Genomic DNA, 15,608 nt, shown 5'->3' on the forward strand with positions numbered 1-15,608 from the left:
TCATTCATTCAACATAAATATTCAGTAAGTATGGGCTGTTTTCCTGGCAAAATCTCTAACCTCGGGAGTCTAAATCTAGGGAGGCAGTCAGTAAAAAAAAAAAAAATAAAAATTATGAAAGTTCCATGAGGTGGAGAAAGTGAGGACCCGGGATCAAAGTGGGTGGGGACCTGCTTTAGCAGGATGATAACCACCTCTCAGAAAGGTGACATTTGGGCTGAGACTATAGGATGACACTGAGCTGTGGGCAAGCAGGGGAACAAGATTCCAGGCATTGGGAACTGCTGTGCAAAGGCCCGGGGGTAGGAGAGTACTTTAGCTTAGGTAGGATGAAAAGAAGACCTGGATGTTGGCAGGAGGGGCTAGACCATGTCCAGTCACTCAGCCTCACACACCACAGTTTCTAGACAAAGCAACATGGCACAGTGGAAAGGTCATGTGCCTCAGATGATCCAACGCTGAACTGGTATGTCTTGGCTGTGCATGCAACCTCTTTGTGCCTCAGTTTTCTCTTCTGCAAAATGGGCATAATAACTGTACCTGTTTCACAGAGCTTGCATGGGGTATAAGTGACACAATTAGTAGCACAGTACCAAGCACATAGCAAGTGCTCAATAAATGATGACTATTGTTATGTAATACCCCCCACCCTCCTCTAGCCACTGCTCTTTAGATAAATGCCTAATTTCTGCATTCTAATGGGGGACAAAGAAGAGCCTCTGAAACTCAGGGCTCAGATGCGGGAGGGAGGAAAAGGAAGGTTGTTCTGGTAGCTCTCAGATGAGGTCCCACTGGTCTTAGAGTCCAGAGATGGATTCAGGAGGAGGCTCAGGCCCAGACAGGTAGCAAAGGCCTGTCCTTCCTGTGGGGATTTACAGCTCTGGATGGCACCGGGCCCACCTGACTCACCTTTATTCAGAATTAGGAAGAACCTCCTGCAGGGCCTTAGCAGGAGGTTGTCCAACTCTGCGGTCTCCTGCAGTTGGCTGGCAGCCCCGGAGGGAGGGAGTGTCAGGCTGGGGCAGCTGAGGTTCCGGGGAAGATGGCAAGGAAGGAATGCTGGATGACTGTGCAGAGTCAGTGAAAACTGTCATTTTCTGCAAAGTCAGTGTCATCCCTCACCCCCTGCAGTGTAGTGATGGTGAGTGTGAGCCACGTGCCAGGCACATGCCGGGCATGCACCGGACACTCTGCACACACATCTCACCTGCTCTTTGCAGCAGGCCAACAGGTAGCGAGTATTACCACCCTCGCTTTAGAAACGAGGAAACCGAGGCATGGAGAAATGAAGGAACTTGCCTGGGTCACAGAGTTGTTCACTGGGGAGACAGGTTTCAGCTTATCCAAGTGACCTCCATAGCCTGGGAGCATAACCGGCCACTGCAGCCAACCCGTCTGCTTGTTAGAATCACCTAGAAGGCTTTAAAAAAAACTAGCAGGGTGAGGACCCCATCCTTGAAGATTCTGTCTGGACATAGCTGTCTGGTGAGTCTGACAAGCAGCCAGGGCACACCACCAGTGACCCATGCCGCTGAGCGTCCCTGCCTCTTCCCCTTCCTGGTAACTGCCCTTCTCTCAGAACCAGCAACCGTGAGAACTCAGCGGCCACAGGTGGGGGCAAGGGACCTGGGAAATGTGGTCCTCGGCTGGGCAGCCGCCTCCCAGAGTCAAGCCCATGTTATAGACAAAGGACTTTTCTGCTGCCTGCTAGACATCGCAAACCCAGAGGGGAGAGTGGAGGCCAGAAGGAAGATCTCTCTCCCCAAGTAGGCATCCGAGGTCCCAGCCTTCACTTTTCAGCTCATCCTGCATTTCTGTCCATTTCATGTTGTCCCACCTTCAGGGGTCACGCAGCACCAGGCCCCACCCATGCAGGTTCCTCGCTGTCTGCTTCTCGCCCCACTCCCAGGCCCACTCGGGCTGTGATGCAGTGCCGCGGACCAGCGCAGCTCCTAATAAGGGTGCAGAATTGAGGAAACACACTTTGTCAGAACAAAACCAATGGGGTCGGGAGGACTCTTCAAACTGCCTGGCAGTATCTGAGTGACTCATAGCCCCAGTTCGCTTTATTATATAGACCTATGCAAATCAAGGACCCTGATACAAAGTTGCACATCAAAGGCTAAGACAGGAACTCTCCCAAGGCAAAAACAGGATACATTAGTGAAATTTACAAACATCTGAAACAAACAAAGAGTCAGAGGAAGGGCATGTATATTGCTTCCTGCAACCCAAGGAAGGAAGTGGAGTGGGTGCAAATACTCAGCATCAAAGCCAAATATGGAGATGGAGGGGGGAGAACTTAGCCCCCTGCCAAGCCTCAAATCTATAATGGCTTTTTGCCATTAATGGTCCACAACATATCCCCCTTTTCTTTTTAATTTGTGTGCTGAGATTTGCACTCATCTGATTTTCTAATTTGGAGGAAGACGGAAAAAATACAGAACAAACACAAAATTAGTATAGCCAATGCTAACAGATACCCAAAACAAGTATACTAATACATCATAGTGATTAAAGCCTTTAAGCAAACTCTTTAAGCTAATACAATAAGAATCTATAAAAAAGTAATGTCCTTAAAGTGTTCACCAAGTCCAAGTTGGCACCAATACCATTCCAAATCTCTGCAAATGCAACCCAACCCCAGTTCGGTCCATCAAAAACTGTCACAGGAGCAGGAGTCCAGGAAAAGTCCACATTCAGGAGAAGTCCACATGGCACTGGAATTGCCATCACACTTCCACACTCTGCAGTTAGTGTCAAAGTCCCAATGACCACTGCTCCTAGCCGGTAATGACCCAGGTAGACTGGAAAAGCCATTCGCAGCACGCATGAAGACGGAGCTTCCATTTTCTTTAAAGTGGAAAGATGAACCCAGGGGTCCTATACTGGAGCTTTACAGCCATGGGGTGGTGAGGAGAACCTTAGGATACACTAAGCTGGGTGGCAGAGGTAAATTTGTAAGTTGGCAAAAAAGGAAAAAAGGAGCTCTGAATTAGGAGTAAGTCCTAGCCTAAAATATGAGTGGGGCATTGAGGCAGGAGGAATAAAGGAAAGACTATATATTAAACAAAGCAGCAGAAAACAGGACTATCAATACCCACACAACAGAGATCTTCGAGGGAAGAATAAAAAACCTGAATGTTCAGGCAAGACATAGTTAAGTGGTCCTTGTGTAAATGAGACCAGTCTACCGGCTACTTGGAAGAAATACCACAGGCTCGTCCACAGTGTTGTAGATGGGGCCGATGGCCCTGGGCACCTTTTAGCCTTCAGTGGCAAATCCCAGTATTCTGGGCAAGGTTAGGTCACAGGTGGCTGGAGCAGGGCTGGAAGAGACTGAACCCTCCCTTAGAGGAGCGAGGGGGAAGCCTACCTTCCAGTGTCCCTTCTTCCTCACAGTAAAAGCATGTAAGCCTGGCAGGCTTTGGCTCAAATGACCATCCTTTCCACTATTGAAGCAGGGCCCTGATGAAGTTCCAGTTGGAGTGTTGGAGCCTCTGAGGGCGTATGCCAAGAGCTAGTATTTTACCTGATCTCCTTTGGGCTTTTTCTGCCTCTTGGTACCTTAAAAGCCATGCTCAGAAGATCTCGCTGAGGGGCTTGAGAGTCCCTATCTGCCTATATATCTGGAGCTATTTGGGAAAAGACAAAACAGTGTTATTAGCTGGAATCAAATTTAAAAAAGGGGGGGGTAGTAGTTTGCAAGACAAAAAAATTTGGCATCTCTTGTACATCAGCATTCAAAAGAAACTGGACCTGCAGGAGCTCCAGGACATGACTCCCCTCCCCCCTTTCTTTTTATATTAGTTACAATTGAATCTTCAAGCAAATGTTAAGCACACTTTACAATATTTTGACTTCAAAGATTGCAAGAAATTCTTGACTTTGTTAACTTTTAACAAAAATAGAGTAAATGCACCTTCAAGCAACATTCCCACACTTATCAAAACACCCCCTTAATATTAATTAACAGGCACCTTAAAGAGTACATATCAAAACTGAAAAATCCCACTGTGATCTTCATTATTCTCCTATAGTAAAAAAAATCTTTACACTTTTATTATGTAAATCTATGCTGCTTCAAGCCTTTCACTTGAAGCCTGGAGCAGCTTGGCCAAACCAGCAAGTCTTTTGGATCCAAAATGAGTGCGCTTTACTTATTCCAAACAAAATTATATTTATGTAGGGAAATGAAATTATCCCCATTTTGTTTTCAATACTAGAGCTGGCACTTCCAAAACTATTATCATTATTACTTTTCATGCAAGGACTTAATTCAGGCCTTATAAACAAAGACACTTAGACATTAAACAAAGACTTCACATACAATCACACAAATCAAGAGTGAAACCCGGGATTTTAGAGATTAAACTATGGCCTGCTTGATCTTAAGTAGGGCTACCTTAATAGGAACGTAACAAGGATATATACTAAACAGAGATCTCTCTCGAAAAATCTCAAGACGGCCGTATGAGATTTCTGTTCAGCAACACCCAAATCAGGCCCCCCTTTTGCCCTCTTTTCAAGCATTGGAGCAGGAAAGAAATAAAATGATCTAAAACATTTTAAAAAATTAGATAATAATAATTGAGAAAGGGGAGAGAGCATAATAAAATAAGCCTCAAAAATTGCTCTTGTGAAGTGAGTCTCTCATCTAGAATCATGGTGTCTCACTAGTCATTCAGGGATCCACTGAAGAGCTTCAGCAGACCTAGGAAAAACACACACATATCCTCGGCCCCATAAGAGAACAGGGTCTGGCCCTTGCCAGATTCCTGTGAGCGGGTCCCTCCATTGCACTTCAGGGAAGGCTTTCCTTGCAGGGTTCCAGAGTCTCTCTGCTGCTGAATGACCCTGTCCATCAGTATTCAAAAAATTTAAAGTAAAAAGAGCATGACAAAGAAGATTTGCAGGAGTTTCCTAATACTTAAGTGGCTATTTGGCTCCTAACTCTGAACACACCTCACAATGCACTAGCCAAATCAGTAAGACTTAAGGATCTACATTCTATTCTATTTAAATTTAAATAAGCGCTCCTTACAAGTTCTAAAAACATTTTATTTTTTCTAAATATTAGAGCCAGCATTTACAATTTTTGCATGCAAAAAAACCTTAATTCAGGCCTTAAAAAAAGACACATTTGACAACATTAAACAAAGACTAAACAGAAACAAGAATTAGACGAACCAGACAAATCAGAGAGAAACCTGGGATTTCAGAGCACATCCAGATTAGAAAGATGCCTGCCTGATATTAGTCAGGGCATTCTCAGACACAGGGACTGAAGGATGTGACTAAACAAAATCTCCCCGAGAAAATTTGCTCTCGGCAGCTGCTGGGATATTTTCCATAGTCAGATCCAACACAGGTCCCCTGCCTCAACCTCCAGGCAAAGAACAAGAAAGAAACAAAATGATAGCTCAGAAGATTGTAGCCAAAACATTAAAGAAAATCAGACCATGACAGGAAAAGCTGCAACTTTCCTAATACCCGAGTCTCCTTTCCACTCTCAAATTCTATAGTTGCTGCAACCGGCAGTTCAGGTTGACCATGCTGAGATTTCTCCCTTACCTCAACAGCCCCTTCATGAAAGTCCAACTTCCACAGCAAATAATTACTCCCGAAGAGACAAGCACAAGCAATTCCTTTCCAGTCATTTGGGGGAAGAGCCTTTGCCCTAATAGTATCTGGTAAACCAAGTGAAAAAGGGGCAGCAGGTCCATACTGAACACAAGCAAGTTTAAGCTCTTTCAGAGTTCTAAAAAGTACAGGTTCATGTTCTCGCACTAGTCTCCTCATATCATCCTGTCTTTCTACAACAGGAAAATGGGTAAAGCCATCATTTATTGTTTCCCCTACATTTCGAGCCTGGTCTATGGATTGTTGGAGAGGGGATTTCCCAGATTTTGAGCTATAGACTCTGCAATCAGCCTGATAAGGGAACGGAGGAGCAGAGGGTTGAATGTAGGAAGGAGCTGAGGACAGAGGAGGCCCCGTGGCTAAGGCAGCCATAGCCACGGATTTTTCATCCCCCCTGTCATCCTCAGATTCCAAGTTATCCTCGTTTTCACATCCCTCTGTTTCCAGCTCACCCTGATACTCTTCAGACAATGATTTGTCTTCATACGGAAACATTCCTACATAAAGGTCACTTACTTTTGACCCTATCTGTCCCATATTCTTTTACTCCCAACTACACTTTCCCCAAAAACTTTATTTACTCACTGTGCGCACTTCACTTTGGGGAGTTCCATCATCTTCCTTCAGTTTTAGTTTCCTCGTGCCACCTGCCGCGGACCAGCGCAGCTCCTAATAACGGTGCGGAATTGAGGAAACACGCTTTGTCAGAACAAAACCAATGGGGTCGGGAGGACTCTTCAAACTTCCTGGCAGTATCTGAGTGCCTCACAGCCCCAGTTCGCTTTATTATATAGACCTATGCAAATCAAGGACCCTGATACAAAGTTGCACATCAAAGGCTAAGACAGGAACTCTCCCAAGGCAAAAACAGGATACATTAGTGAAATTTACAAACATCTGAAACAAAGAGTCAGAGGAAGGGCATGTATATTGCTTCCTGCAACCCAAGGAAGGAAGTGGAGTGGGTGCAAATACTCAGCATCAAAGCCAAATATGGAGATAGAGGGGGGAGAACTTAGCCCCCTGCCAAGCCTCAAATCTATAATGGCTTTTTGCCATTAATGGTCCACAACAATGCAGGGCTCGCCAGCAGGCTGAGAGCCACACTAAGTCCAATTTCCTGCAGAGCGATGAGTGAGCCAAGAGTGTCTCCAGTGGGAGCAGACAAGACCCTCCTTAAGGGCCTGGTGGCTGATGAAGGTGTGTCTCTGTCCTTCCTGCCTCCCTGTTTGTGGCAGTGAAGCAACTGATGTGCCCACATGGAAGTAGGTTGAGTTTCATCTGCCAACCTGGACCTGCCTGGTGCTCAGGAGTTGCAGCTCTGCAGATGGGGAGCCAGGAGTCAGCCCTCATGCACTCTTCCATTTAATTCAGTAGCTGTTTGCTGAGCACGTCCCGTGGGCCCAGACGATTGGCGGCAATGGCTGTGCCACAGGTCAGAGCATGGGCTCTGGGGCCGGGCTGCCAGGGTGCGCTTCCTGGCTTTGCCACTTGAAAGCTGTGTGACTTTGGGCAAGTTGCTTAACCTTTCTGAACTTTACCTTCCTCACTGGGAAAACGGGGATACTATGTAATAGTACCTATCTCGGGCTGGTGCTGGGACCTGTGCAGGAGACTGTCTGGGTGGGTGCCTGGCACAGTGCCTGGCACGCCTGCGCTGCAGCCATGTGATGGGGAGGGTGTAACTTGAGCTGACTTGCCCAAGGAAGCTAAAAGACAGGTGGGCTTGGCTCTGCAGCCTCAATTTTCTGCACTGCCTCCCAAGGAGTCTTTTACGCACTTTTTCCTAATGATAAACATTTTTTTTTAAGTTAAAGTTTCTTACAAACTTTTATGGACCCATTAAAAAGTTCGGCGACAGCAAAGCCTTGATTAACACAGCAGGTTGAAACACTTTCTGCCCACTGAGAGGAGGGCTGTGGTGTCCCCAGTCTGTCCATCATGATGTACCAGCGGCCGCCACTCCCCTACGATGTGAAGCACCAAGCAGTGGGCAGATTTTCACCAGGCCCAGCGTGGGAGAGGGGCTGGGCTCCCTATTCCCCAAAGTGCATCATCCCAGTGCTGGACATCAGACCTTGACTTCCTGGTCCCCAGCACTTTCTTGTGATGCTGGCTGGGGTTCGAGAGAGTTGCTGGTAGGAGGCCAGGGGGCAGGGACCACCCTTGGAATTCCTAGAAAGGAATGCACACTCGGAAAGCCCGGTGTGAGCATCGCTGGTGCACACACTGTGGGCACTCGGAAGAGTGTCCGCCACGAACCAGCGGGTGAAGAGAAACCACCGCTCAGCCTCTCCCTGAAGCAATTCTGCCTTTGAAGAGTGAAAGATGACATTCAAGTCAGTTCCATAGTTTCTTCTTTGAACCCTTCCTGGGTCTTTAAACGAGTCTCAGCATCCTGAGAAACTACACCTCAGTATTAATTATATTAATCTGAAACATCACAATCACAGAAATTATAGCCACCCCGGCAGTTCCCAGAACTCCGGCAAGCTGGGGCCTGAACAAGGCTGGGCAGCTCATCATTCAGAAATGAGTTTTTATGTGAGTAACACTACCCAAGAAGTGGACAGCTCAGTCATTATATTTACCTTTTTTTTTTTATTCTGTTGATATAATCCTCAAGGGATTTGAGGCTACTTATACTGAGGACACAGTCAGCACACTGATGCTTAAAATACAGAGAGAAGTAAAGACACCAAAGTAGAAAAAATCTAGGAAATATAGGTCAGGGGAAAGGTCATATAAATATGACCATGAGAATCAAACTACTGAATGTGGTTAAGGTCAGAATTGGAATCTGAGCTTCCCAGCAGCCCATGCAAAGAAGGGAACCAGAATTTTCCAACCAGAAGGAAAGCAGCATGCCGAACGATTCCCACCACACAGAGTGGTCAGCATCTTCAACCACCTTGCAGCAAGCAGCAAATTAGATGGGAGACTTCCAGCGGCTGAGCCTGTGTTTGCTTGTCTGTAAAATGTGGATGATGCTTCCCTTCTTGGACTGTTTGAGAACTAGACCAGTGCCTGGCAGACAGAAGCATGCAACCAATGTTCATTTCTTTACTTTCTATCCTCCCCTACCCCCACAGCATCAGTGCCTTATTCACTGTCTCCAAGATAGCTATGTAATCCTCACACCTATTTTATGTGGGCGCAGTGATTTCGACTGTGTGGCCAACTCAGTGGCAGATTCTGTGGACAGAACGGTCAATGAGCTGATGTGGACTCTGACTTTGGGAAGCAAGTCGAGAAGCAAGGCTGGCAAATAGACAAGGAGGCATGGCGTGATATGTACAATTATAAGGGCATAATACAGTCAACCGCTCAAATGCTATAGAGATGTTTACCTGAAACCTATATGTCCTCTCTTTTTTTGTGACAGAGACAGAGAGACAGATAGGGACAGATAGACAGGAAGGGAGAGAGATGAGAAGCATCAATTTCTCATTGTGGCTCCTTAGTTGTTCATTGATTGCTTCCTTGTATGTGCCTTGACCAGGGTGGGGGGCTACAGCAGACCGAGTGACCCCTTGCTCAAGCCAGTGACTTTGGGCTCAAGCCAGTGCCCTTGGGCTTCAAGCCAGTAACCATAAGGTCATGTCTATAATCCCACACTCGTGCCAGCAACCCCGTGCTCAAGCAGGATGAGCCCACGCTCAAGCTGGTGACCTTGGGGTTTCAAACCTAGGTCTTCTGTGTCCTAGGTTTGAAACCCCAAGTGATGCTCTATCCACTGTGCCACCGCCTGATCAGGCAAAACCTGTGTCCTTATGGACCAATGTCACCCCATTAAATTTAATTTCTAAATAAAAAAGGGCATAGCAATAGCTTCCATACTCTTTTTTTTTTTTTTTTTTTTTACTTTTCTGAAGCTGGAAACGGGGAGAGACAGTCAGACAGACTCCCACATGCGCCCGACCGAGATCCACCCGGCACTCCCACCAGGGGGCGAAGCTCTGCCCACCAGGGGGCGATGCTCTGCCCCTCCAGGGTGTTGCTCTGCCGCGACCAGAGCCACTCTAGCGCCTGGGACAGAGGCCAAGGAGCCATCCCCAGCGCCCGGGCCATCTTTGCTCCAATGGAGCCTTGACTGTGGGAGGGGAAGAGAGAGACAGAGAGGAAGGAGGGGGTGGGGGTGGAGAAGCAAATGGGCGCTTCTCCTATATGCCCTGGCCGGGAATCGAACCCGGGTCCCCCGCACGCCAGGCCGACGCTCTACTGCTGAGCCAACCGGCCAGGGCCAGCTTCCATACTCTTTACCTGTCAATAACAGCATGAAAAGGAAACTTGTCTCTAAAATCAATAAATAAAATTTTTTAAAAATAGAAGAAAAATAAGTTGCATTTCTATATATCAATAGCAAATAGAGAATGAAAACATTTTAATGTACCACTTATAGCAGCAATAAAAAAGTGAAAAAAACAAAGAGCAAACCTAACAACAGATGTACAGAACCTTTATGGAATAGATGGTACAAATGGGCTGAAAACCGTTTGAGGAGGTCTAACTTAACGGAGAGAGAGACAGTGTTCATAGACTCCATATTGAGAAGATGTCAACTCTACAAATGAATGCAAACCCAGTTAGAATCACTATAGGGTGTGTGTGTTGTGTGTGTAGAATTCGTAAGCTGACTTAAAAACTGATATAGAAGTGTTAAGAGTCAAGAACCACTAAGTCACTCTTCAAGGTGAAAACATGAGCTAACTTGCTTGACCAGGTATTATAGTTATTATAAAGCTGTAGTAGCTAAGACAATGAAGAACTTATGCAGAGATAGACAAATAAACCAATTTTACAAACCAGAGGGCCAGACATTTCTTTACTGACTAGTGGAAGTGGTTTATAAATGCTGTACACTGGGCTATCACTACTTACAGGTATCACAGCTGTTATTTTCTCTGGTGGCTTATCTTTTTCCTTTCTGCATCTATCATTTAAAAAAATGAAGTTCTTAATTTTAATATGGTTAAGTTCCTCATTCCTTTCCTTGATCATTTTGTTCTTTGTGGACCGTATCTAGGCTACGTAAACAATTACTACCATGCAATAAAAATAAGAAAAAGAGCCCTGGCTGGTTTGCTCAGTGGATAGAGCATTGGCCCAGCATATGGATGTCCCAGGTTCAATTCCCGGTCAGGGTACATGTGAGAAGTGACCATCTGCTTCTTGCTGCCCCTTCTTCCCTTTCCCTCTCTCTTCCCCTCCTGCAGCCAGTGGCTCCATTGGTTCAAGTATGGCTGCAGTGCTAAGGATGGCTCGATTGGTCTGAGCGTTGGCTTCAGGCACTAAAAATAGCTCAGCTGATTTCAGCATCGGCCCTAGACAAGGTTGCCAGGTGGATCCCGATTGGGGTGTATGTGGGAGTCTGTCTCACTATTTCCCCTCCTCTCACTTAAAAAAAAGAAAAAGAGAAACACTCCTACAGAAAAAAGATGATAGAGCTAGAAATAGGCCCCTCACAAGAGAGAAAATACAGATTTCCAATAAACAGATGAAGAGATTCAACATCATTAGTAATCAGGAAAATTCAGATGCAAACCACAATGGTATTCATCTGGTACATGTTCATCAGGTAGGCAAAAATAAATAAACACACACAGTAGAATTGTCAGCAAGAATGTGGAAGAACAGTAACCCTCATATATTGCTGATGGGACTAAAACCAATACAGCCACTTTGAAAAATAGTGAGGGACTCCCAGGCAAATGAAAACGCCCACATCCTATGCCAGAAACCTGATTCCTAGATCCAGTCATCCCTTGGATCTGTAGAGAATTGGCTCCAGGACTCCCCATATATACGAAAACCCAGAATGCTCTGCCTGACCTGGGGTGGCGCAGTGGATAGAGCTTCAGCCTGGAATGCTGAGGCTGCCAGTTCGAAACCCCAGGTTCGCCCAGTCAGGGCACATATGAGAAGCAATCAATGAACAACTAAAGTGAAGCAACTGTGAGTTGATGCTCCTCACTCTCTCACGCTTCTCGTCCTCTCTAAATAAAGAAGATCAATAAATAAATTTTTTAAAAAATTGAGGATGCTCAAGTCCCTTATAAGAAGTGGCCTAGTATTTGCATATAACCCACACACATCCTTCCCTACACTTTAAATCACCTGTAGATTACTTGTAGTACCTAATACAATGTAACTGCTCTGTAAATACTTGTTATAGTGTATTGTTTAAGACATAATGATAAGAAGGAAACACATCTGTACATATTCAGTACAGAAGCAACCATCCTAGGCGTAACTACATAGTACACGTCACCAGTCACGTAACATATTTTTTCCCAAATATTTTCAATCTGTTGGCTGAATCCCTGGATGTAGAACTGCAGATACCGAGGGGTGACTGTATACAGTTAAGAGAAACTCTTCTACTTGTGCCCCAAGAGGCATGAATATTTATAGCAGCATCCAATTATTCAAAACTGGAGACAATGCTCATTGCCAGCAGGACCTATAACTCAGTTGTTGTTTACTCATATGATGAAATATTAGAGAGCCATGAAGATGGCCCATTTACGACACGCACATTCACATGGGTGAATTTCACAAACACCCCATCAAGTGAAGACTCAAGTTACAAAGGAATAACATGTGTTTTCACTTACATAAAGCCCAAAGCAGGCAAAACTAAACAATAAAATAAAAATCAGAAAGAAAGCCAAGGGGGTGGTGATGGGAAGAGTTTACATGATTATTCGCTCAGGGGCAGAGGGGAGTATAGTGAGGGAGGGGTCCCCAAGCAACTTCAAAGGGACTGAAGACTTTTTTATTTCTTAACTTGGCTGTTCACACAGCGGTCACTCTAAGATTATTCCTTAATGTGGGGCGTGTGTTATTTCAAACCAGGCCTAGGTTCAAGTGTGCATGGCAATGTTACTTTAATAGAGCTCTAGTTCCAATCTTCAAGTTGCTGCCAGAGAGATGTCATCATAGTCAGCCAGCAAAAGCCAAGTCACAGATTGACTGCAGGGCCCCAGATCCGGGCTCTGGCCCTTTCCCTCCCTAACATCTCTCCTGATCTAAGTGGAGCTAATATAACACAATGTCAGGAACCGAACCATTTATTGGAAACTCACTGGGAACCCAATAGACAAGGAATACCACCATCAAAATAGCAGAAACAAAGACAAGTTGCTGGGAAGGCCAGGGGGAAGTGAGCAGGAAACCTCTGGAAAGCAGTTTCAAATATCAGAAATTCTCCCTCTAGGAAAATAAACAAGGAAGTAATTCTATTCAGACAAATGTTTATTTGGGATTCATGATAGGAAAAGAGAGAGAGTCAGAGAGAGAGACAGAGAGAGACTCATGCTTGCTCAAAATATAAAAATATATGGGAATGGATAGAAAAATTGTAGTACTGTCATTTGATGCAATAGATAAAATCTCCAAGGTCTTCACAGTAATGTGACAAATACTTTTCATGGGAAGTAAAAAAAAAATCTGGCTACAAAAGGAAGTGATCTATAAGATGGCAAATGTTAAGTGAATAAGTGGGGGTGGTCTTAGTAATCATCACCTATTGAAATGGATTAAATCAAGCACAATTTGCTTTGACTCTATCTTTTAAATTTAAATATGAGAACAAAGAGGGGAAAAGTCCTGTCATCTATAACGATCTAGAAGGAGCCACACTTAATTGCTAACAGAGGTCACCAGTGGGGATGTGGGTGGGAGGAGTTTATCTTTCTCCTTAAAAAATAATGTTGCTTTTGGAATAATAACTGGAACAAATTTAAAACAAAAAAGTAAAAGTTATACAAGAACAGAGAAGAATGCACAAGATATAAAATTAAAAATTCCATATATGAAAAAAATGGAAAGAAGTCAAATTATTTGCTAGAAATGATTGTTTGATGGAATCAGGGGATATTTTTCCTCATGTGTTACATCCAACTAGCTCTTTCCTCCCAAATGTGTTACTTTCACCCTCCTATAGTAAGAAGGGTGAAATGTTCCATATACTTTTTAAAAGGAGACTATGAAACTCACTAATCCTACCGTGAGAAATTCAAGGTCCCCTCTGGAAGGTTTCCGTCAACAGGAAGCAAGGCTCCAACCCTGGTGACATTTTGCTTTTCTCCAGCAGGGAGAACCTCTGCCATGGGTTGGGGGCAGGAGGCTCTTCTTCAAACTCTCAAATAACGAGTTGGTTACTTTCCCCAAAGATTGAGCCTTTGGCTTAATCCTTGCCTTCTTTCCCCAAAGAGGGAAGCAGAGTGGACCCTTATTCTCCACCAACTGGCAGCAAGCAAGCCCCTCTCTCGTGTGCGCCACGTGCCCTTTGCACCAAAGGGTCCTGTGGTCGAAGGAAAAAGCTTGGGCGTGGAGTCTGTCTGGGTCCAAAACCCTGTTCAAATCCCTGGCAGTGCCAGACAATTGCCTGAGCTCTATATTGTCCAACTGGATAAAATGTAAACAATTGTAAACCAGAGAGGAAGAGGATGAAAGAATTCGAATTCAACCAAGCAGTAAAGCAATTGGTGGAAAAATGTTAGTTTCAGTCCCATGGAGGGCTCCAGACGCAGAGCCAATGAAGCAATTACCATCGCCTATCTAAATAACATGCACCCCAAAATTAAAAATGCAATGCCATTTACAATCACTCTCAAAATGAAATACTTAGGTGTTCATCTCACAAAACATGTGCAAGACATATGCTGAGAGCTAAAAAAGGCCCTGAAACAGATCTAAGCAAATGCAGAGACACATGTTCATAGATTGGAAAACTCAACAGAAGAAAGGTATCAATCCTCAACAAACTGATGTCTAGATTTAATGCAGTTGCTACCCAAATCTGAGCAAGACTTTCTGTTGACATAAGCAAGATAGTTCTAACATTCTATGAAATGGCAAAGAAACTATAATAGCCAGAATGCTTTTGAAAACAAAGAATAGGCCCTGGCCAGCTGGCTCAGCAGTAGAGCATCGGCCTGGTGTGTGGAGGTCCCAGGTTCAATTACTGGCCAGGGCACACAGGAGAAGTGCCCATATGCTTCTCCACCCTTCCCCCTCTCCTTCCTCTGTGTCTCTTTCTTCCCCTCCCGCAGCCAAGGCTACATTGGAGCAAAGTTCCCGGGCGCTGAGGATGGCTCCATGGCTTCCGCCTCAGGTGCTAGAATGGCTCTGGTTGCAATGGAGCAACACCCTAGATGGGCAGAGCATCGCCCTCTGGTGGGCATGCCGGGTGGATCCTAGTTGGGCGCCTGAGGGAGTCTGTCTGCTTCCTTGATTCTCACTTCAGAAACATACAAAAAGAAAAAAAGAATTATATATAAAAAAAGAAAGAAAACAAAGAATAAGGTGGGAGCAAGTAGTCTACCCAATTTCAAGAGCTAGCTACAGTAATCGAGATTGTGTTTGGTTGGCAGATAGAGACATAGATCAATGGAATGGAACAGAGAACCCAGAAGTGGCCCCGCACAAGTATGACCAACTGAGCTTTTGATAAATTCACAAAAGCAGTTCAATGGGGGGAAAATAGTCTTTTCAAAGAACGGTGCTGGTGTAAGGAATGTATCTTAAAATAAGTGGTGTTTTCAATTCAATAAAATACCATATTTCTTAAAATTGTTTCATCTGCTGGTGTAAAAAAAAAAAAAAGGTATTTCTCGTGCACCTGATCTGTGCCTGACGCTGTTCTAAGCACTAGAGGTAAAGCGATGAACAAAGGAACGTTCTTAGTTTTGTGGTGCTGAAATTCTCATGGTCATGGTTCCCAGGAGAAGGAATGTGGACACCTGGGGTCAAAGATAGGGCAGCAGCCAGCTCCAGAAACTGAATGCAGAGACATTGACCTTCATCCAGCTAGGAGTCCTTCCTCTTCTCAAAGATGGCATAGTGGAAGGTCGCAGGCTTTCGATGCCCCCTCAGGGGGATGCTGGTGTGAAGCAGGATTGGAACTCAGGCCTGCCTAATCCCACAACCTCCAGATTCCCATGTGTGCCTCCTTTGGG

The sequence above is a fragment of the Saccopteryx leptura genome, chromosome 3 (assembly GCF_036850995.1).
Source record: "Saccopteryx leptura isolate mSacLep1 chromosome 3, mSacLep1_pri_phased_curated, whole genome shotgun sequence".
NCBI lineage: Eukaryota > Metazoa > Chordata > Mammalia > Chiroptera > Emballonuridae > Saccopteryx > Saccopteryx leptura.